The 24564-nt window shown below is 45.4% G+C and overlaps 1 protein-coding gene across 3 annotated transcripts in view; it reads right to left on the reverse strand.

Annotated features, from left to right (window-relative positions):
• Positions 1 to 24564, reverse strand: part of LOC146805609 (inosine-uridine preferring nucleoside hydrolase-like) — a 139333-nt gene that overhangs the window by 105362 nt on the left and 9407 nt on the right. The window contains exon 2 of one of the 3 annotated variants that reach the window (XM_085622893.1): positions 22616 to 22677. The exons of the other annotated variants lie outside the window; for them this stretch is intronic. The gene's annotated coding sequence lies outside the window, so the exon portion shown is untranslated. The remainder of the gene's footprint in view (positions 1 to 22615; positions 22678 to 24564) is intronic. 3 annotated transcript variants of the gene reach the window in all.

The following is a 24564-nucleotide window of genomic DNA, read 5'->3' on the forward strand; positions in this document are numbered from 1 at the left end:
AAGGGAGGAAGAAGAGTGCGTACTTGGCGCAACTCTAGAAGTAGACCAGACAGGCCCATTTGTAGATGGAAAAGTTAATAATGAAAATATTACTTTCCTAGTTGATACTGGTGCTACTCAATCAACTGTTAGATCAGCTGATGTCAAGAATCTTCCTCTTTCGGATGAAACGATCCAAGTAGTTGGTGTGTCCAACAGACAGATTAAAACTTACCTTACAGAACCAGTGAAAGTTAGTATAGGGAAATTTTCTGAAATGCACAGATTCGTAGTGTGCGATACCAGTCCTGTGAACTTGTTAGGTAGAGATTTTTTGTGCAAGATGAATTACACCATATTTTGTACTCCAGATGGAATAGCCTTTGAAACACCAGATGATGATGCGTTGTATAAAATGACAATGGCAAACGGAGAGAAAGAGGTTACAGGAACCTATGCTGTATTTAACTCTGACGAACTACCAAAAGAATTAAAACAATCAGTAAAAGCAGAAGTTTGGGACTTTACAGGAGAAGACGTAGGATTGATGGGAAATGTAGATCCAGTAAAAATAACTGTAAAAGAAGGAGTATGTTACCCAAATGTCCCACAATATTAATTGACCCCTGAAACCATCGAAGGAGTTACTCCTGTGATTAAGAAAATGATAAAACAAGGAATTTTGAGAGAAATAATGAGTTGCCCATGTAATTCACCAATAATGGGACTGAAAAAGCCTAGTGGGAAGTTCAGAATAGTGCAAGATCTGAGAAAGGTAAACAAAATTGTTGTACCATGTTGTCCCATTGTACCAAATCCATCTGTGATTTTATATCAGATCCCTCATGACGCAGAATGGTACACAGTGATTGATTTGTGCCATGCTTTTTTTCCATCCCATTGGTATCCCCAAGGGTATACAGAAAGCCCCTCAATATTTTAGCTATTGAAAAAGTCTTTGGAGAGTTGAGAAATGCCTGAAAATTCAGTACTAGTTCAGTCGATGACCATCGAAAACTTGTGAAGCTTGTGAGGTAGACACGGTAGCTTTGCTGAATCATTTGGCAGATGGAGGATTAAAAGTGTCACCATCGAAATTACAATTTTGTAAGAAAGAAGTCCAATATTTAGGACACAGCATTGAGAAAGGACACAGGAAAATAACCATAGACAGAATCAGGATCATAAAAAGAATGAGTCCACCAATGACCCAAAGAGAAGTGAGAATGTTTCTGGGAATGGTTGGATATTGTCGTCAGTGGATAGGAAACTTTTCATTGATTGCAAAACATTTGGTACGATTGACAAGAAGTGATGTGAGAGATCCAATTGATTTGAACAAAGAGGAGTTGGCAGCATTCAAGAAATTGAGAGAAGGATTGTGTAAAGCGCCTGCATTAGGGATGCCTGATTACGATAAGGAGTTTGAGTTGTATTACAGTGAGAGAAATGGATGTGCACTCTCTGTTCTAATACAGAAGCATGGAAAACTGAGGAAACCAATTGCATATTTTTCATCCATGTTAGACCCAGTAGCTGTAGCCCTTCCTGGGTGTCTGAAAGCAGTAGCTGCTACATGTCGAAGTTTGGAACAGAGTGAAGGAATTGTGATGGGATACCCTGTGAAAGTGTTTGTACCTCATGATGTGGCGATTCTTTTAACAAGGAGTCGTACTAAGTATATGATGCACAGCCGACTGACTAAGTATGAAAAAGTCATTTTGGGTGCAACAAATGTGAGTCTTGTGAGATGCGTGAATGTGAATCCTTCAACATTGTTGCCTGATGTAGAGCATGTAGAGTTAAGAGATGAAGCAGATCATGATTGTTTGGATGTACTTGATTTTTGTACAAAACCAAGACCTGACATAAAAGATGAACCTTTGCCAGAAAGTGATTATGTCATGTTTGTTGATTGATCTTGTTTGAGAACAGATGAAGGAGTGCTGAGTGCAGCATATGCGGTATGTACAGTTGCAGCAGTGATGGAAGCATCCTTTTTGAAAGGAGTAAGGTCAGCCCAAGTAGCTGAACTTATTGCCCTGAGCAGAGCATGTAAGATTGGTAAAAGTGTGAGAGTGACTGTGATAACTGATAGCCAGTATGGCTATGGGGTGGTCCATGATTTCGGCCAAATTTGGCTGCAAAGAGGTTTCCTAACCTCAAGTGGAACTCCCATTAAGAATGCTGAAGTGGTTGGAGAGTTGCTTGAGGCAATACAGCTGCCTAGGCAATTGGCTGTGGTAAAATGTGCTGCTCATAGTCGCAGTGGTGATTACATTGCCACTGGAAATAAGTTTGCCAACGACATGGCACAATATTGTGCACAAAATCAGAATTCAATTAATCGGGCAAAGGAAAAAGAGTCGATTTCTTGTTTCCCAATGTTTACTAACACTGTGGGAACATGGGATGAGGTAAGACAATTACAGGAAGAAGCAGGAGAGGATGAAGTAAAACAGTGGGTAAAAGCAGGATGTGCACCAAGAGAGAAAGATCATGTGTGGGTGTATTGAGATGGAAGACCAGTTATGCCTGATAGCATGATGTCTGCCATGGCACGGATGTATCATGGACAGGGACATATAGGGAGAGACGCCATGATTAGGTCTTTTACTTGGTATAATGCCAAGTTCAGGCTTGTGGCGAAAAGTATTTGTGAAAGATGTTTAATTTGTCAGCAATCCAATCCAGGAAGAAAGACAGTGGTGAGTCTAGGAACAATAGGTCAAGAGGGAGGGCCTTTCACCAGAATGCAAGTAGATTTCATTGAGATGCCTCCTTGTAACAGGTTGAGGTATGTTTTGGTGATGGTATGCCTATTCTCCAGGTGGGTAGAGGCGTTCCCAACAAGAAGAAATGATGGACTGACAGTCGCAAAAATTATTGTTGAGGGAATTTATACCAAGGTTTGGGTTCCCAGTAAAAATTGAATCAGACAGAGGAGGACATTTTCATAATGAGATTATAAAACTGATTTGTGAAGCATTGAATGTACGACAAAAACTGCATTGTGTCTACCGACCTGAGGCTTCTGGTGTAGTCGAACAAATGAATGGTACTATCAAAAACAGAAGAGGGAAAATGTGTTTAGCCACAGATATGAAATGGCCCGATGTCTTGCCTCTAGTACTCATGACTATTAGATCAATACCAGACAGAACTACTGGTTTGAGTCCGTATGAGATCCTCATGGGACGCACCATGAGACATGTATTTATACCAGTCAACAAGCTGATGACAATAACCGATGACATGGTATTGGAATACTGTAAAAGCCTGGCTGACGCAGTTCATTCTGTGTTTCATCAGGTTGGAGCGGATGCCACCACTCTTGAAAAGAAGCCAACTCATGATCTAAGCCCAGGGCACTGGGTAAGGATAAAAGTACACAGAAAAAGAAACGGTTTGATTCCCAGGCGGGGAAAACCAAGGCAAGTCATCTTGACTACAACAACAGCTGTGAAGTGTGCTGGATTGAAGAATTGGATCCATGCAAGTCATACTTTGAGAATTCCAAATCCAGTTGACTGTAAAGAAAAGGAGGATTTTGAGGAGTCAGAATCCAGTACTGAGTCAGATGACGGAGAGCCAAAAGATGAAGAAGGAGAAAACTCTGAAAGGGGGGAGACAGAGCCATGATTAACTTTGGTCCCCAGAAGTGATCCCCTGAGGAAAAGGTTACAGATTTCTGATACCAGTTCAGACTCAGAGACAGAACAAAGAGTACATTCGTCCAAGAAAGAACAAAGGAAGAACAAAGAAAAGGACAGTGGAGAACAATAAAAGAAATCCGTGAAAAGGAAGTGCCAGATGAAAGATTGAGAGAATTTCCACCTGAAACAACACCTTTAGATGGACAGGTGCCAGTTACAGAGAGAGAGGGAAAGATTATTGTGGAAGACCCCCGAGGAGGTGTAGGGAACTCCAACATTCAGTTAGAAGTAGGGACAAGTAGTCAGCAGGAAGATTGCATGACGGAGATTCGAGGAGGGACAGAAGTAGGGAAAACAAAAGAAGGAGGTGGAAAAATAACTTGTTGAAGGTAAGAAGCAAGTTGAAACAGAGTCTGAGGAAAGCGAAGATGAAATACCAGAAGGCCGAGTTCTGAGAAAGAGAGCTTGGAGAACTGAAAAGAATGATAAAGGGAGTAAATTGAAAAGAGTGGCAAAAGACGAGGTGTGGCCAAACAAAATAAAGAGACTGAGATATCGACTGACACGTGTAAATTTGCCAAGAGCTGAACAGGTGAATGAAGTAACGAGTTAGGAAAAATCGAAAGAAGAAGAACAAACAGTAGTCAAAGAAAACAAACGAACACGAAAACCTAACCAGAAGTATAAATCACCGGAATGGACATATGTGGCCCTGCCTGAAGTGAAGGAAGAGGTGGATAGCCAAGGAAATCCAGAGGTGGTTGTACCGGAAGTGGTTGAGGAAGACGAAGAATCGGAAATCCTGAGAGTTATCTTGTCTGATATTGGAGAAGAAGCGGATTTTCAGGACAACCAATATGCTGAAAACGAAAGGAAAGTGAAAGATGATGAGATGCCAAACTAAATGAGACAAGGAAGTTACTGATGGAAAAACAATAAAAATACTGAAAAAGACAAAAACTGGTAGAACCACGTAGGTGCTTAGAAGCCTTGGGTTAGAAACTAGTTGTGAAGTAGAAGAGGCTAAGTCAAAAGACACGGCTCATTTAGAAAAGATGGCAAACATAGAAAGTAGCAAAAGTAGATGTACCTTCCTTAGAAGATGGTGCAAAATGTGTTGTTGTTGTACAGGATTAGTAATGCTTCTTTGGAGTATTCTTGCTCTACTAATTTCATTTAAAGTTACTGTAGATACATTAGAAGGACCTAGTGATAACATAACTAATATAGGGAAAGTTCAAAAGGTAGTTCCAACTAGAATAGATAAAAACTATTTACATAAAGATAGGTCAATAACAGATTTTTCTAACAATGTGTTTTCAAAGTTGTTGTATGAATATGTAAAAATAATGGACGTAAGGGATTGCTACGTATGTATGCAATTACCTGCATCTGTATCTGAAGGAGTGACTTATCATCACCTTCCTGTAACATATGGAATAACATGTAGTGTAATAGCTAGTTTATTTTTATCAAACTGGTAAATTAGAGTATTATTTTTCAGATGTAGATACTATATTTTCACAAGTACCAGCAATTAACAAACTAAACAAGGTAAAACCTGCAAAGGTATTAGGTGAATTTTTCTTAGAGACTAAAGAACTAACCTTAGAATATATATTTAGAAATAACTTGACTTGCAGTTTAAAGAAAGAAGAGAAGACATTTTTGGATAGGGTTGAAGAAAGGAGATTGAAAATGCAAAGAAAGGCTTCAGAAGGGAAAGTGGAGAAAACGGTTTGGGATGTAGAAACAGAGAAACACTTAAGAGGGGAAACGAGTCCAACTATGGCTTTAGATTGGCCTCAGAAAGGGAAATTATGTATAAGAAGGAATCAGACGGTGTATGACAATTATTTTCTAGGGAATAGTGAGTGCCATGATACATACCGAATCATGGGAGGATGGGGATTTAAAGGTGGAAGAGATCCAGTCTTTCCAGGACTGTATTTCATTTGTGGGAACAGGGCATATTATCGTTTGCCAGACCATTGGTATGGCACATGTTATGTTGGCCTGGTTTTTCCAAAGATTTTCCACATGGATAGAGGAGAAGATGGTGTACATAGTCTAGGTAGTTATTTAGCACGTAGTAAGAGAGAATCTTGGTCTGAGATTGTGGGTGACATTTTTGGAGCACTGATACCCGCAGTGTGAATATCTCTGAATGCGAACAAAATTAGAAAACTTTCAACAGTAGTGGATCGCTTGTCAACAAGCACCGCTGGAGGATTCTTATTGGTGAATACTGAAATGGTTGCCATGCATGCTATGGTAATGCAAAATCGACTTTCCCTTGATATTTTATTGGCAAAAGAGGGTGGAGTCTGTGGAATGCTGAAAGTTCAACATTGTTGTACTTACATTCCTGACGAAAGTAGAGATTTGAAAATTTATATTAAGAATATTACAGAATTGCATGACGAAATTATACCACTGGAGGTTGAAGGTGTCTGGGAGAAGATTGGTAAGAAAATATCAGCTATTAAACACTTTGTAGTAAAATTAGGTAGTACATTTATAGGTAAGATATTATTTCCATTAACATGTGTGATTTCCTTATTATTAATAATTAGATTAGGTTGTATTTGTTGTAGAAAGAATAAAAATAAGAAAAGAATAAAAAGAGAAAACTGAAGGAGAAGGGATAAGAAACAAGAAGGAGAATTTGAAGAAATAGAACTAGAAGAGTTAAATGATAGCATGTATAAAACAGCAAAAAGAGAATAAACAGGGGAAACTGAAATTTGAACAAAACAAGAAATCAATTTAAATTTCCGTAAAAGGGATACAAAATTTTTGATTAGTGTGGTGATATAATCACCAAAGGGGGGATTGCTGGAGCGGGTAGTACAACATTTTGTATACCTCCCATTCTGCATGTTTATATTAATTTGAATAATTAACTAATAGTAATCATATTAATTAGTTTGCAGTGAAAACATTAATCAATTATATTAACAAAAGAATTACACGTGGGAATTGCACCTTGCATGGCTATATTAATTGTAAACTAATTTGAGTACGCATATTAATAGTAGGAAATTAGAATATTGCATGTTATATGTTGCTTTGGTAATGTATTTGTGATTTGTGCTTTATTTCGTAAGTATAAACCGCTCTGAGTGTTGCTTCTGCTAGATAAATACACACACATATGGGTATTAGCAAGGGGATGACATTTTATCAGCCATTTCAATGTTTTAATTACGTTTTTGTGTTTCTTTTGCTTAAGTTGACCATTTCGGCCTATACAAGATGGCTGAACGAGACGTTAAACGTGACTGCCCTGACAACACGAGGTTCTGGGTGAAGTGCGCAGGCGTCACCACCAGCAGCAGTGGCCTAGACCTGACCCCGGGAGAACATGTACCCTTCAAGGACGCTCCGGGAACCTAGCCAACACCAAAGACAATGCTTGATTTAAAAACCGGAACTAGCAAGTACGATGAGTTCATCGTTTGACGCCCTGAGAACTGCATCTCACGACCCCGAGTCGACCAATCAGGACTTTCTGAATCCCGATCTTGATACTTTTTGACATCATTTTCATTATAAAAGTAGGTAGAGAATTGGACAAATGCTAACGCTATCGCATCGCCTGCTCTTCTTTGACGAACTCGATTTCCTGGACGGTGTCACTGCTGGACAGCTGTTATCCTGAATCTTTGAGAGACTGAATTGCGGCCTAAACTATACTGAATAAAATTCTTCTTTGACCTGACTGACTTAGAGGACGACTTTAGCCAGAATAGGTAAATATGATGCTCTGAAATGCTGATGATGATTTCTAACGTTTCTTGCAATATTTCTTAGATAAAGAATACTTGATTAATTGACAAATGTGTTGTGTCGATTATTTGATTAAGAGAATAACGGTAAAGAAGTAATGTGTAGATAGATGAGTTTAGTCACTAAAATCATGGACAACAACTAAATGATCCATCTCCTTATGAGAGGGATATCTTAGGTCTGAAGTCAATGTGTTTAGTGTAAGGTAAAGGTATTCCTTTCATGTCAGCGTTTGGAAGCTTATTTCCTAGGAAAGCAGATCAACGGAGTGTAAGTATTGGTGTTATGGGCCCCACCAATGAATGTATATGAGTGAATTTGATGCTGAGGTATTTGGTCTGTGACGAAGGGGGAATTTGATGTTCCACGCTGCAGCAGTACCTGGCCATATAGAAAGGCGTGGCCGGCATAGGCCACGCCGAAGGTATGGCGGGCGTGCCGGCCCACGATGACCATACCGGGGCGGGCCTATCGCGCGCTTTGATAACTCGACAGGTGCGCCCCCGCCATTAACTGGTCATGGTCTGGGGGCGTGACCCGGAAGTGATTGAAAGCACTTCCGGGTCACGCACTGTGGCTGACGCCAGGCCACATAGAACTGGCCTGGCTGGAACAATAAAAGGCTGGGGAGTGGCGGAGTCGGCATCTTTGCTCGCCGCTCCCTCAGCCTGCCACTAGTCATACCAGCCTCACTAGGAGGCTGTAATTTAATTTCCCCACCCACCGTCCCCTACAAGCAGGGTTTACAGGGTGTATTGTTAGGAATTTTTATTTTCAGGATGAAATGATTGTTATCATATGTAGGATGAATTTTCTTTCATATTGTATTATGAGTTTTTCCTTACACAGGTTGCGTATTGTCGTATTTTAGCGCTATTCCTTGGTCAGGCGGTAAGGTCATGATTGGTGAACAGTAAATTGAAGGTCCTTAGGGGGCGACGCCATTCTTGAATGGGGTCGCCCAAGCGGGAGGGACAAGTGGTCTCTCCTAGAACTCCTGGGGCAGTTACAGCAGATTGGCTGGATGGGTGCGGGGGAGTTACGCTTTCCGGTAGGCTGCTTGGCCACCCCGCACGTGCACAATGGCTCAAATAAACGGCGCATAACTGCAAGGGCCCCATTATAGATATAATCTACAGAGCGTACGGGGGTGACCTGGGGGGGGGGAAGTACCCTCACGGGGAACGGGCCCTCTGCGCATGTGCACTCCATTTGGAGGGCTGGGCATAAGGGCGTACGGGGGTGACCTGGGGGGGGGGGGAAGTACCCCTCATGGTGAACGGGCCCCCTGCGCATGCGCACTCCGATCGGAGTGCCTGCATAATAGGATAAGGATCTGGCGCCAGTTATTGACCTTGCCGTAGGCTCACAATAGGGATACGCAGAAAATAAAAAAGAATTAAATATTGTTATTATGATTATTGATGATGGTATGTTTAGATTCGGATAGAAAAACCTTGTATTAGAGATATGTTAAGGTTAGCCATCTGACATCTGCACCTACCAATGTAATTAATGTAATGTAATGGGTTTCTGCGTATTGTGTAAATATTGTATATTAAATTTGTTTTAAAAATTTTTATGTAAATAAATACGCTTTACGATCCCCTAATCCAAAAATTCTTCTCATGTGATCTTGATATTGACAGGGGAGCAGGGGGTTTAGGTAGTACCTGGCCATACTCGCAGCGCACCTTTAACTGTTGCCAGAGAAGAGAAACGAAATGTCACCCAACGCACCCCCCCCCCCCGCCCCCGGATTCTTTATTTGGGGTTTTTTTGCTCCCGAGAAGGGTACCCATACTGCCCAGAAGTGGTGCAGACGGCATTAATTCAGCTCTTGGATACACACTTTTTTTATTTATAACTCGGTTTAGTGTGAAGGAGATGTTTGCAGGTTCTTTAAACAACAAATGCTCTGGCATTGTTCTTTTGGAAGTCCTATTTTATATTCTTTTTCATGAAATGCATTCTCACACTATGGCAGTAAATGGAAAATACAAATGTAAGGAATAGGCAGAGTGGAGGCCCAGGGGTGCTGGAACCATGAAAAACACTAAGCCTTGCTAACCAGTTAACAAATGTTTGTAAATATGCAAATGGTCTTTAAAGACCTGTGAAACACTCCGCTTGCCGGAGATTAGACTCCAGACACTGCCCAGCCGACCCCACAGCAGCTCGAGCTGCAGCAGTTGTGCGCCTGAGTGCAGTGCGATGACTCTGCATATGGGGATCCTAGAAGCGAATGCAAGCTACTACGGGGCCTCTCCAGTGTTTGCTTATCATTTTGTGAATGATCCTTGCGTTTGGCCCGATGTTATTTGAAAGTCACAAATTCGACTGCCAGTATACCATGTAGCTGTCTGTGATTAAAATGATTACTGACACAAATCTGCCTTCGTCGGGGTGGGACTACGTCCCCGATCATTCCTGCGCTTTTGGTTTGCCCTTGGTGGCAGATAAGAGGGGGCATGCCTCAATAACGCAATTAAAATCGCTTAAAGGCTCCAGTGGCACAGGGCACAAAGGGGGCATGCTACAACAGCGCAATTAAGAGCACTTAAAGCTCCCCGGGCATAAACTTGCCTACGGCTGGGGTGGGACTACGTCCCCCAGTATTCCTGCACTTCCTGTTTACCCTCAGTGGTGGTGAGAAGGGGCAACGTTGCAAAAACGCGCTTAAAAGCTCTTTAAGCTTTCCGCGGCACTGGACGCGCCTGGTACAAGGGTGGCCCGTCTTTCACCTGACATGGACTAGAAGAGGCAGGGCCACTCTCCGTGAATTTTATTTTCAAATTTGACATTTTAATTTTTATCCTTTATGATATATATCTGATAGCTTTTGTGGAAGCCTCCCTTTGCTTGCCCTTCTATTAAGCTTCTGGGCCCAGTAGATTATTTTTGGAGTTATTGCGGAAAAGTCTCAGAGTAAACAAACACGCACTCGCAAACAGTGACGGGCGGCAATTAAAAAAGAGTTCTCCTTCACAATACATGAAAAACCACAGCGTAAGGAACCTGTACTTTACCGGTGCTCTTAGTCTTCACTGGAAGCGACGTGTTGGCTATTGGAACCAGTAAGCAGCCAACAAAGAAGAGCGACACGGCAGTCAACGAATAGTAAGAGCAGGGGAGAATAATGTAGTTTTAATGAATACAGCAGGTCTTGCAGACAGCGCATGCGTGCTGATGCTCGACCTAAAAAAGACATTACACTTTCCACCCTAAATAAGATGAGTGGTGTAATGTCCTTCCTTATTTACAGAGCTAATGGGGCGCCATCGATGGAAAGCTTATGGTCCACTCGTCTCTAAATGGGGCAGGTGAGCAAGAGTTTGGCAGATAGGGTACTCTGGTGCATTTTCAATGGAGTACCCTGTCTGCAAAACTCTAAATCAGACCCCAAGTCTAAAGGTAGAAATCTTGAACGGGAGCAGGAGTAAACAAATATCTGCCTGTGAGAGGATGTCACAATGAAGAACACAAAAAAGAGATGGGTGGAATGCTTGAATTAATCTAAGCCACTGGTAATTACTTAGGGCCGCATCCTCGTCCATAACTGTTTCGCCCACCATGCCACCTCAGATCAGACCCAGGCATATGCAAATCAGCCTTGGTCCTGCTCTAGTGGGAGCAGTCCAGCCCGAATCGTCGTTGAGCCTAGGTTTGTTACTGACCTTGTGTGTTGGACCTAACAAGATCTTAGACTTATAACTTAGGAAGAACTCACATTCTCTCCAACTAATGACCAATTTTCCAACAGTTAGTATCTGTATTAGATTAAGGATAACCATTTAATTTCCACATAATTACTTTCATTTAGGGTTAGGATTAGCACTTTGATTAGGTTAAGGAAAATCCATAATTACATTACAATTAATAAGGGATATGGTTTGCATTGGGGTCAGGTTAAGGATAATTAATTTATTTTAATCAAATGTGAAAAATCTGTTCTGCTACTGGTTACTTACTCCTCAGATGGCATTGCTGTTCACAAGAATACACATTTTTCACCTTCTGAAATAGTCTTTGTTTCACACAGCCAATATTACACAATTTACTTCTGTCCATATCACATTCCTTACAATATGAGGGCGGGTCCTGAATGAGGAAGAGGTAACTGCTGTAGCATTTTAAAATTCATCAATACTGTCTCTCCTCTCCACCTGGGGACATACATATCTCATTTAGTATTGTGGTTTATCTTTTCAGACACCGAGTGGGACGGGATGCTTCTTTGCATCTGGCTAAGTTTTCTTTCCTGTGTTTAATGTTTTGATTTTAAGCTATCTTTTGGTATGCTTAGACGCTGTATGGAAATGTTGCACTTTAGCAGGCCTCTCATGGGTATATCAAGAAGCCAGGTTCATCTCTTATTTGTTGTTTGACATTTTGTGCCTAACCAGCAAGGTGGATATCCTCAAGGCCCAACACTCCTTATTTAAACTGATTAGCACATTTTTAACCTGGGGTTCAACCAGCTCTACTGAAACCAAGTAGAGTTGTTTACTAGTCTCAAGTCACTCTTTGTCAGGGACAGTGAGTATTCTGTCGAGTAGAGTACTCATCCTCTACCACAATTCAACTAGATTACACCCTCCAATATTATGCCCTGCAATTTGCAGGGAGGTCAGGTGCAGACCACTTTGGTGGTCTATAAGGCCTGTGGTTTTTGATTGCTGGGAACCAAGACTCTCCTCCCTTTTTTGGAGTGCACATTTAAGGACTGTAGGAGCTGAATGTGTTATTTTAGCAGCAGAGACTTTGCCATACTGGTTCATTCCTCCATACTCCTAACTGACAGTCTGTCAATGAGGAGTGACAAGCTGACGTGTCTCTCAGTACCCATCTTCAATCTTCAACACACTGAAACCTTGTCTGTATCGTCACAGCCCTTTATGTAGTCCCTCCACACATGCATTCTGTGTGGTCTACCTGTGTGATACTGCTGTGGAAATAGAAAGAGGACTTCAAGATTATAGATTAAGGCTGAATTAATCCTGGCTATATCCTGTCCTTGTTGAGGGGACTGCATCGGTGAACCCGAGCTGAGGCGCCATCCGTTTTTCCTTTTCGAATCGGACCCCGGACACCGGTGGGAGCACCGATTGAAGGTTGCGGCCTTCTCCGCGCTGGCCCCCCGGATTGGAGTAGTGGGGCGATCCGGGGACAAAGCGAACAACAGCGGCGGGCAGGGCTGGGCGACTCGCGTATCCCGTGCTTTCACTTTCGCTTTTGCGCTCTCCTTGCCCTCAAGCGAGGTAGGGTTGCGGAGCGGGGTGCGGTGGTGTGGCCTTGTCCAGGTGCCCGGCTGACCCGCCGGCCGTGAGTCGTCCTGCGGCCCAGTGGTTGCCCTCCCCCCCCCCGGAACCCGTGAACTGGTTTATCGGCCCTTTCGAGGAGATTGGCACGACGGTGGGAGAGCAGGCATGTCCACCAAACAAGATGGCGACCGGGCGAAGGTGAAGACGACCCGCCGCGGCCCGGCGCCTCAATCCAACAGTATGGACCGCTACACCCTCCAGAAGGGATCTCCGGAGACATCGCGCACATCCCCGGCGGGCCCGACGGAGGCATCTGCTCAACCGGTGGATCTGACCCTCCGGGACGTCATGGGCGCCATCGCAGAGATGAAGGCCTCGGTGGACCAGCGCTTCGACACCCTAGCGCAAAAGATAGACTCGGTCCTGGTGGATGTTAGCCTTGTGAGGGCTGACTTGTCCAAAACCAACGACCGGGTCGATTCCCTGGCCCACACCACAACGAGCCTCACGACGGACGTGGTGGCCCTCCAAAAGGAGGTGCGCCGGCTTGGCCAGGCGAGCGCCCTGATGGACCGGCGACTGGAGGATTCCGAGGGTCGGGCCCGGAGGAATAACGTTCGCATTGTGGGAGTGCCGGAGGGACGAGAGGCGGAGGCGGCAGATCTTTTTGTGGAAGAATTGATCCTTACCCATCTCCAGCCCCGGGGGCTGAGTAAGCTTTTCGCGGTGGAACGTGCTCACCGGGTCCCTGGGGGCAGACCTAAGGCCGGTGCCCCGCCGCGGCCTCTCATTGCCCGGATTTTTAATTTTCGGGACAGAGACGCTATCCTGCAGACCTCCAGGCAACAGGGACCGGTCAAGCTTGATAACATGGATGTGCATTTCTACCCAGACTTTACTCCGGCGGTCCAAAAACAGAGATTGAGTTTTCTCGGAGTTAAACGTCGCCTACGGGACCTGAACCTTAAGTACTCAATGCTTTTTCCAGCTAAGCTGAGGGTGGAGGTGGATGGGCGCACGCACTTTTTTGACCGACCCGAGGCGGCTGGGGACTGGTTGGACACTCTGCCTGGAGATCGGGGCCGAGGGGGTGGGGGGGGTGCGGTTGGCGGGGAGGGCCCGCCGGATCAGAACTGAGGGGTGAAGAATAGGCCTTGCTCTGGACAACATTCCTTTACCATTTACTGATCGTTTATGTTCCCCTCCGATGGAGGTCGTGTGGGGTCTGTTGGGGGCTTCCCTCCTCCTCTGGGGGACTAGTTAGTTTTTCATCTATGGGGCGACAGGCACACTGCACTTTGGGGGGGCTGTTCGGGCTCATGCAGGGGTGCAGGGAGGGGGGAGTTCTGTTGGGATGGGGGGGTGGAGGGGGTGTGTTGTTTGTTTGCACCGCAAGGCAAGCCCTTTACTGTATTGTTGCTCTCGAGATGCTCTGTGGGGGACGACTGATTGCTTCTACGTATGATGGGGGGTAGGGATTTGACTGTGTTGTCATGGAATGTTAACGGCCTGGGGGACAGGATTAAGCGTGGTGTGGTCCTGCAGTACCTGAAACGTATCTCACCAGATGTTGTCTTCCTGCAGGAGACACACCTTATAGGTAACTCCTTTCATGCCATGAATCGGCGAGGCTATCGTTTGGTGGCCCATTCGGGCTTCACCTCGGGCTCGCGGGGGGTGGGTATCATGATTAAGAACTCGCTCCCGTTGGAGATTGATGAGGTGCGCCATGATGAGAGGGGACGCTACACTGTTCTGGTGGGTAGAATGGAGGGTAGAGTGTTTGTTTTTATATCAGTGTACGTCCCGCCTGGGTTACAATCTACTACATTTGCGGACTTGGGGCGCCTCCTCCTGGACCTCCCGGGTGGCCTGCTGGTGGTTGGGGGGGACTTTAATGCGGTAGTTTCTGGGTCTATGGATCGCCATCCCCCTAGGGACCTCCCCCGGGCACAGGCCTGGCTGTCCGGCCTTTTAGATACTCTGGGCCTGGTGGATTGCTGGCGACTAAAGCATCCCGCACAGCGGCAATACACCTTCCACTCGGGTGCCCATGGTAGCCTCTCGCGGCTTGATTACATCCTTGTCCCGGCGGCCTATGCTGGGAGGGTGGGAGAGGTGTGCCATCTGGCGCGGGGCATTTCAGATCACTCCCCAGTACTGTTACATTTCGATGTCTTCCCTAGGGGGGAGGGCAGGGTGGCTCCAATCAATGCTTGGTACTTGCGTGACCCCACTATTCGTGCCGACTTGATCAAATCCTTACAGAGATACTTTGATGAGAATGTGGGGTCTGTCCCTTCGGCCATCTCCCTGTGGGAGGCTTTTAAGGTAGTTCTCAGAGGGGAGGCCCTCTCCTTTATCTCCCATGCCCGGAGGCGCGAGCGGGAGGAGGTAACCCGGGTGGAGGCCGAAATTGCGGAACTAGAGGGTGACCTGGGGAGCGGGGTAACAGACGCCAAGTTGCATGTTCTGCACCTCAAGCAGGCGGCCTATAGGGCCCTCGTCACGGAGGCGGCCAGGGGCCTCAGTAGAGAGCAACAGGGGCGACTGTATGATGTGGGTGATAAGGCTGGTAAATTGATTGCGTGGTTGGACAAGAGGGAGAGAGCGAGTCGTGTGGTTCCTTTGATTGAGGGGATGGATGGTGTGCCTGTCACCGAGCCGGAAGCCATTGTCTCCTGCTTCGCGGATTACTTCCGCGAGGTGTACTCCCCGGTTTCTCCTTGCTCGGAGGAAGATTCCCATGCCCTGCTTCGGGACATCGCGCTGCCCTCCCTTACGGTGGAGGACAGGGATTTGCTGGACGCTCCTCCCACCTCGGACGAAATTGCCCTGGCTATTCGCTCGGTCGCATCCGGCAAGGCCATGGGCCCCAATGGTATCCCCATCGAGCTTTACAGGCTGCGACCGGATGTACTGGCGCCCCACCTGCGCGCCATGTTCCTGGCGGCCCACTCGCAGGGTTCCCTCCCGCCGGACCAGCGTCTAGCCACAATCGTGGTGATCCACAAGGAGGGGAGACCCCGTGAGCGGGTTACATCCTATAGGCCTATCTCGCTCTTGAACGCGGAGCCCAAAATCCTCGCCAAGGTACTGGCCAACCGGCTGGTTGGCGTGGTGGGCGATTTGGTCCACCAAGACCAATCTGGCTTTATACCCCATCGCAACACGGCTCTTAATCTGCGACGCTTGCATGGGGTGCTCGCGCGTGTCCCGTTTGTGCGGGAGCCGGCCATCTTGGCGTCCTTAGACGCCACCATGGCGTTTGACACGCTTGAATGGCCATACATCTGGGCGATGCTGGCGAAATTTGGATTTGGACCGGGATTTATTAGCTGGGCCAAATTGTTGTATTCGGGCCCATTGGCGCAGGTGGTGGTGAATGGGCGAGTTTCGGCCCCCTTCGCGCTGGGGCGGGGCACGCGTCAGGGTTGCCCCTTGTCACCGCTCCTGTTCGCATTGGCCTTGGAGCCCTTGGCGGAGTGGCTGCGGTGGCACCCCTCTATCCGTGGTCTCCGCTGGACCCCCGAGCATGAGGACCGCGTGTCCCTCTACGCCGATGATATCCTTTTGTATCTCGCCTCCCCGCGTAACTCGCTGATTGTCCTGGTTGATGTTTTGCGCTCCTTCGGTCGTAACTCAGGCCTTGTCATCAACTGGGCGAAATCCTGCGTGTATGTGCTCTCCGGGGAGGCTCCGGCCCTACCACGGGACTGCCCGATCCAGATTGCCTCCCAGGGGTTCCGGTACCTGGGCATATATATTACTCTAGACCCGGAGGCCCGCTACGAGCGGAACTTGCTACCCCCCCTCCAGCGCTTGCGGGAGGACGTTGCGCGCTGGCGGCGTCTTCCGCTTTCGCCGCTTGGCCGAGCGGCCTTGTTTAAGATGATGTCCTTGCCGCGCTTTCTGTATGCGCTTCAGAACACTATGGACTTGGTTCCGGCGCGCTACTTCCGTGAGGTGGAGAGCCTGCAGCGGCGCCTGTTCTGGGACGGGAGGCCGCGTATTGCTCTGGCTAAATTGACGCTCCCGTGGTACGATGGGGGGGTTGCCCTCCCGGACATTAAACGGTATTACTGGGCCTCCCAGCTCGCTGCGATTAATCATGGCCTTTACGGGCCCGCCCTGAACCCGGCATTTGAAATGGACAAGATGCTCCTGCCCGGTGGCGACTACAATCGAGCGCTCTACTCTGGCGCGCCCGACTCCCGTCTGACGGGACCGACGCGTGTCATGGTGCGTGTCTGGCACGCGGCTAATGCAGCGATGGGGTGGAAGGACCGTTTGACCCGGGCGACATCGCTATATGCGTCTGAGAGGTTGGGCTCCCTGTGGACATCGAAGGGCTTCGAGAAGTGGGACACGATCGGAATCAGCACAGTGGGAGACCTCTGGACAAGGGGTGGATTCAAAACTTTTGAGACGCTGCGGACGGAATTTCAGCTGCAAGGCAGTGAGTACTTTCGGTACTTACAAGTCCGCCACGCGCTGGGCTCCGTCTTCCCTGATGTCGCGTCCATTCCGGAGTCTTCCCCCCTGGAGGACAGAGTGCTGGATGGCCATGTCCCAGACAGCACGATCTCCCTTATATATAAAAAACTGATCAACGACAGATCGTGCCTGCTGACTAGTCTCCGCGAGGCCTGGGTTGCCGACGGGCTGGAACTGGACGACGAAGACTGGATTTCCGCGGTGGCCTCTCCGAAGGAGGTGGCCATCCCGGCTCGCCTTCGCTTCGTCCAGCTTAAGATCCTCCACCGGGTTTACGTGACGGGGCCAAGGCTTCTACGTAGGGGCTTTGTTGGTGACGGATTGTGTAAGCGTGGCTGTGGTGCCTTGGCAACTTTCATGCATATTCTGTGGGAATGCCCACAGGTGGAGCGATTCTGGCGTGGTGTGCATGAGGTCCTGCGTGTGGTGACGCGTGTTGCGCTGTTGCCTGAAGCGAGGAGATGCTTGCTGAATGTGTGGGAACCAAATGACTATTCGGTCCCGCAGACGCGGTGGGTGACTCTGGGATACATGATAGCTAAGCGCGACATTGCTCAATTGTGGGGATCCCAGTGGCCCCCAGCGGTGTTGGCCTGGAAAGAACATATGGATTGGTGTATGTTTCGTGAAAAGGTAGTGTATGTGGCGAGGGGTAAGCCTGGGGCGTGGGTGAAAATCTGGGGCCCCTGGAACGCCTATCGCGGGGGTATTTGTGAGCCGCCACTGCTACCGGCCGCCTCACCAGCTCCGTCCCCCTAGCCGACCCCCTCCCCCAGCCACGGCCGTGTGGTTCCCCTGTCCCTGATCTATTCCCATTCCCCTCTTCAGAGTTTGGCTGCTGGTTGGGATCCCCCACTTAAGGAGCACGTGCCGTCACTTTGGATGGCGGGTTGCCTTGCGGGTGTGGTTTTTTGTGTTGTTCTGTTTTGAAAAAAGGAAACCGTATTGTGGGCTTGGAGTTGTGTGGCCTGCGCTATTGATATCTCCTGATTTACCGATCTGCACCGCTAAGAGACTCTTACTGTAGGTATGTCATGTGCTTCTGCCACTCTAGCGGCCGGCCGGATGGTTGTAGGCCCATACTTGTAACTTTTTTAACATGTAATAAACGGTTTCAAAAAAAAAAAAAAAAAAAAAAAAGATTATAGATTAAGTATTTATAGCAAAAGGGCCAAGGGACTCTGCTAAAGTATTATTGTTAACCTTTGAAAGCTTGCATGGTTGCCTCTTTCCCTCTTTGCATTAGGTGGGAGAGTGGTGAGGAAGAATAGCATGTAGTGTTTTGTATACAGGTTGCTAATCAATCCAAGTATTTCACAGAATGTACTCAGATTTATAAGGACCGCTTATTATTTAAGGCCAAGGGGGTTTCCATGCTGATACAATCTAAATGTATCTTTTCCTAGGATCTACTCTGCACTCTGGTCCTGCGCTTTACTTTTGTAATCAGATAATTTAAGCAATTTATTTGGCTTAGCTTGAGTGACGCCAGACTTCATATTGCACAATATGTTGTTAAAGGAATGGCCAGTGCTTGAAGCCAATATCCATGGTAACATGGATTAATCTGGTAACACTTCCCAAATTAAATGTAGACATTCCTGTGTCAACAAACTAAACACCCGAAATGTGCACCCAGGCAGCAGGAGAGTCAAGTGATGCCTTGATTATTTACTGGTTATGTGCATTACTTTTCTTACTACTATTCTGCAGAACAGGTCTTCCCATTGAGGTGGACACCAACACTAAGACTCGAGACTCTAGAACATAGGCTGCAAATGTACTCTCAACTGACCTTGTGGGTGCCAAAAAGGGTCAAACATTCCCAGCATCCTCTTGAACCTAACAATCTAACATTGAAGGATAACTACACTATAGGGTAACAGCGGGATTTTAATGGTCTGGCTTGACATCACAGCTGCTGCCAGACAATTATGTGAGCATCACTTGAAAGGGGCTTCGGCTCCGCCCACATGTTGGGAACCAGGAGTACATGTTTTGATTGGGAACAAGTGTGCTTCCACAAAAACGTGCTTGTCCTCCACACAGCTTTGATCATTTTGTTTACTTATCCAGCTGCCTGAGCTTGAACATTCAGGGGCAGACACAACATGATCTTAAGCCGGCCCTCCCTAACATATCTGTCATGATGTAACAGTAATGAGAACCGTGACTCTAGGGTATAATGTCTACTGTTGTAATATATCATATAGACCTGATACCCACTGTGATGGCACAAAACCTTGAGGTATTGTAGAATGAGTGATGTCAATACAGCTCCAACAGATGGATGCAGACAATGTCATAGCTGGTGATATTGCATCATCTCTGCCAAAGCTGAACTGTAGGTAGTCTGTGATGAGAAGAAATCTCTAAGTGCGTTATTAATAAGAGGTGATCTAAGAGTGAGATTTCCTTAATTAATCAAATATTTCAGCGTAACGTGTTTCAGTCTATAAATAGCCCTCTATTATGTCTGACCATACACACCTGGGAGAATCCTAAACTCGTGCTGTACTGTTTTCCAGACCTACGAGTTGATTTTGATAATAAGGTTCTTTATGGGAGAATTTGTCGGGTATGTGTATGCACCAGAAGGATACATTGCGAGTATTGTATGACTTCATGTTCAATATGTAATCATGACAGGGCATACTTTGCAACCAGCAAAAAGGACAGCTTTAATAAGAGTGCACTAAGTAGCATGATTTAATGTGAGGCATTCACAGTCCCAAAGGATCTCATTTCTCCACAGAGATTTTGAGATTTGAGCTTAGGTCTATTTCTCCCCTGCATTTAAGTTTTGATATCCACGTCAATCTGAAATAATAGTTTTTTTGTGTATCAAAGCAGTAGCATACCAAATACATAACTGTATCAGTGGGCTATTGTCATTTTCCCTGTTTAAATGCTGACCCGCATGGGCAATTGGAAATGGGGGCACCATCCAAATCTGTTCATGGTGTTAGTAATTAAGGGGGATAAATTGTCTTCTTCTATCTTCTCCAGTCCTTGATAAATGTAAATACCTAGATATTTGACACCCCATGTCTTCACTTGATGTCATACCAACATAAACTAGCCTTGTGTCGTGGTACAGGACATGATCAGGGCGTCACATTTTCCCCAGTTTATCTTGTATCCTAGAAATCTTAAGAAGTAATGTATCAGAGCTGATACAGATGAGCTTGTTTGCTTAGTGAGTGAAAGCAGTAAGTTGTTGGAATTGACAAAATAGTTTTTTTTAGCCCAGTAGATTGGGGACCCCATTCATTTGATCTGAGTGTTAGACAGTGACAGATAATAATTCAAATGTTAGGAGGAAAAGCAGGGGAAACAGTGAGTACCCCTTACGTGTTCCATGAACAATCTCTATTGCTGGACAGAAAGTATTTGCAGTTGATTTAAGGGGCTGGAAAGTCTTCTAACCAATGGACTTTCAGTGAATTCTGCTTCCTCAAATGCCTCATAAGCTTTGCCACTTTTGTAAAATTCTTCTAGGAATCGATCAACCCTGGAGTATCTTTATGACATTGCTTCCTCTACTTTCACAAACCATATTTTACCATCAAGCAAGAGTCTTAACACTGATGGAAAGAAGCTGTCGAGATCACATGATGCCACCTTCAAGAGAAGAAGTATTCTCATATTCCAAGGCATACAGTTTTTAATAGTAAGAGGAAAAGATTCAGTTATGAGGACAAAGATTCAGTAGTCTGTTACTAGGATGGCATGACTGTTTTGAATGGCGGTATTTGAATTTTTTAGCTTCCATTAGGCGTAGTTGGGCTCTCAGTTGTCGTCCTGCTTTCTCTCGGTGTTTATAAAGCCTCCATTTTAATTTGACTAGTAGTCACACTATCATAACTGTGAAGAATATGTTTCAGGAAATCTTTGCAGTTTCAAGTTTGCAGCTGGTGTTAGGGATAGGATCCACGTTAAAGCATGCAGGCAGGTCTCTAATCACTATTTCACACTTAGTTTTTGATTGATTTTACATTTGAGAAAGGGTGAATCACGAATTAAAAGCCACTCCACATGGCACTGCCAGCTGCCCACAGTGTTTGTGCTGAAAGAAGAGAATTCCTCATCAATGTAGTTCTGGATGAGACCTGAGGATAGATTTGCCATCTGAGACTGTGAATGTAATTTCCTGCTAATGCTAATAGGCTGGGTAGGGGGAGGACAATGTTGTCTATTCTAAACCCAAATGCACAAATAAGTGGTCCATTACCCACCTTCAAGGAGGTCACAATACGATGGGGCCTTGGGTGAAAAAATAGATAGAGCATAATACAGTGCTGTAAGGGCATGAGAGAAAGGTGTAATCTATAGCTGTGGGATGCAGGAGGGGACCAAGTTACAATCCTCTAAGAGATTATGGAGTATTGCCCTGTTGCTTCGGTATGGTGGACCTGATCTGTTCAGTATAGGGTCCGAGGCTGATTCTAGTCACCACCCAGCAATACTTTACAAATACCCTGCACAACTTTGAGAAGAATGACTGCTTGGTAGTGTTGGGTGCATGTTACACTCCTACCCAGTTCCTTTATAGTTTTGTGATTCAAACTATGATAGGTGTACATCTTGTATTACAGCTACATCTGTTCCCCCAGTATTAGGGCAGAGAAGAATCCTTTTTGTGTAATGTAACATGTCACTACTGTCAGGGTTTCGAGGTGATTAGCACTGAGGTCATGGTGTCACAGAGAGTGATGCATGGAGCCTTCAAGGCTATATCAGAGAAGACTTATAAGCACTGACCTAGTAGGTAGACTGGAAAGTGACATGTTCTGTTATGTGTGTGGCCTGAAATAGCCGCTGTACAGATTTAGGTGCCAATAATATGCATATGCTAATGTGGTGAAACCCAATAGGACTCAAAACGTAGGGGTCTAAAGGTTCATAGTACTTCTTGCCCCCTGAAGAGCAGGGAGATCCTCCTGATTGAGGCTGAAGGGATATACCCTGCCTGCGTAAATGGTACTAACTGAAGAGTATACCTTCTGAAGTTCTAGCGCCTCCACAAGGAAGAAAAAGGGGGGAGGATTCTGTTACATGGCACACCTATACACCACTCCTACTGGAGCGTGGAAGGGCGAAAACACTATTTTTTATTTAACCCTCACCCACTCTGATTGATGGTTCTGGCTCAATGTCACCCAGACACCACTTTTCGATTTCTAAACTTTGTTTTTAGATGTCAGTGCATTCTGGGAATGGTAGTCTTGGTTCATTTTAATTGAGCCAATTTGATTAACAGACTTGATAACAACGATATGTCAAAGTTTAGGAATTCTAAAGTGGTGTCCCAGTGACACGCAGAAATCTGGTCACCGTAAACAAAACAGAATAGCGTTTAGATGCCTCTCAGCATCTCAAAAAAGAAAAATACATAAATATTATGTCTCATATATGAAGTCTTACCGTAGAACTGGATGGAATTATGCTTCAAGTTGAAGCATAAAAGTACAGGTCCCTGTAAGTAGCTGTAAAACAAGGTGTAGTCGATTATTCCATGTGATAAGCACCATCCTCCATCCCAGGTTTTTTTCTTTCCCAGGCACTTGTAATCCACACTAAAACCTCAATTCACTTAGTAAATTCAGGTTTGCCAGAACTACATCAACTAGAAAGCACCGAGTTAGGGTGTTTACCCGTCGGTAATCTTCATGGGCTGTACTTAAATTTATTGTAATGTCCGTGATGAGGATTTCAACGGACTGATTTTGTGTGTATTTTTTGCCTTTGTGATCAAAGACCCAGTTTAAATGCCTCATCTGAAGTGGTAGGACTTCTCTGCTGTGATTTCGAGGGAGGGGCAGACACGAACAAGTAATAAAGGCTTCTCCCATTGTGCCGGCTGCCTGAAAAGAAACGTAGACCTGTGCAGTTGGTTAATCTGTACATGTAAAGGATGCTTGGGAGCCGGTAGAGGTGGCATTAATTGATGGCTACACTAAGATTCCTAAAGACCAAGATTTATTCTTTTTTTAGAGGTGTTGTAGGGAGCGTGCCAAGCTAAGTTGAGTAGTATGTACTTTTAATGAACAGCTGTAAAACTAGGTGCAATCTCTACATTACTAAAATGTACACTTTGAAAACACTTTGATTTTAACATATATTTATGTCTGTATTTTGTGGCCTGTATTTTGTGGCATCCTATCTTATACTGTGTGTCATACATATTTAAAATAATGACTTTCACATACACAGTCCTTTCTGGGATGGGCAGGGACTTCCTAACACTAAATATACACAACTCAATATTTCCTGCTCAACCAAACAGAATTTAGTTCCATGGTCTTCTGGTTGCACACACATACATCTGCAGTGATCACATCAACCAACATAGGTTTCATTACATAAAATCGTGTATTTCCCACTGATTTTAAACTAGCATTTACTTTTCATTTATGGTGTGCATTATTTCATATGCAATTACTTGATGGGGAAAGATCAAAACATAATCTCAGAATATTGATTTTTTTAGCTAAACCTTTGATTCTGCCTCCACGCTCACTGACCACATCCCAATTGCACTCAGGATCACAGTGTTCATACTTTTTTAATGCTCTTCGATCACCGAGAAAGCCAGTGATGTTAGAATATGTTTTCCTGCAGTCCCTAACCTTCACTATAAAATAATATTGGCCATGACAAAAGCGACACCTGACAATTTGTACACTTTGTTCACTCATGGATTTATCAGGAGGACGGGTGAATACATTTTTTAAAGTTCATGTTTGGAAACTTCCAATTCGAATAAATGTTAATTCAATGTTGTGATCTAATATAACTAATTTGAGACACTTCCATGGGTTAGAGATACACTTTCTACATTTTAAAGTCTTTATCATGTTCTTATATTTTGTTTGTTGTGTAATATGTATCCCAAATATTTTAAAGGTTCTACATGCTATTAGGTACTTAGGGATGAGCCAGATCACTGATTCGGGATTGGCTAGAGTGCAGAGCCATCCTAAGACGTGGACAGAGTGGGCAATTGCCCAGGGCCAACCATCCAAGGGGCTGGCCCCTACATGCCTTCCATAAGCACTACCAATGGACCATCGCACCTGCAGAGTTTGCCAGGGTGGGAGGGTGCTATTTATTCAACCACTTGAAAGTGCCTCTTCTGTTTCTGGCCACTCTGCTGAGACTATGCCCCATTTTTACAGTACTCATGGAGGGCAATGAGGCTTTGAATCAGTTGCTGTGGATCTCCCATCTGATCTAGTCTTCATCCTGCTCTTTAACTCTCTGTCTGGTGGTTGGGCTCCCACTTCTGAAATAAATATAGAGTCCCTGATGCACACTCCAATGTAGCAGTCAGGCCTTCTTGGTGCTGTGAGACTACAGACAAGTGGTAGGTA

The sequence above is a fragment of the Triturus cristatus genome, chromosome 8, assembly GCF_964204655.1.
Source record: "Triturus cristatus chromosome 8, aTriCri1.1, whole genome shotgun sequence".
NCBI lineage: Eukaryota > Metazoa > Chordata > Amphibia > Caudata > Salamandridae > Triturus > Triturus cristatus.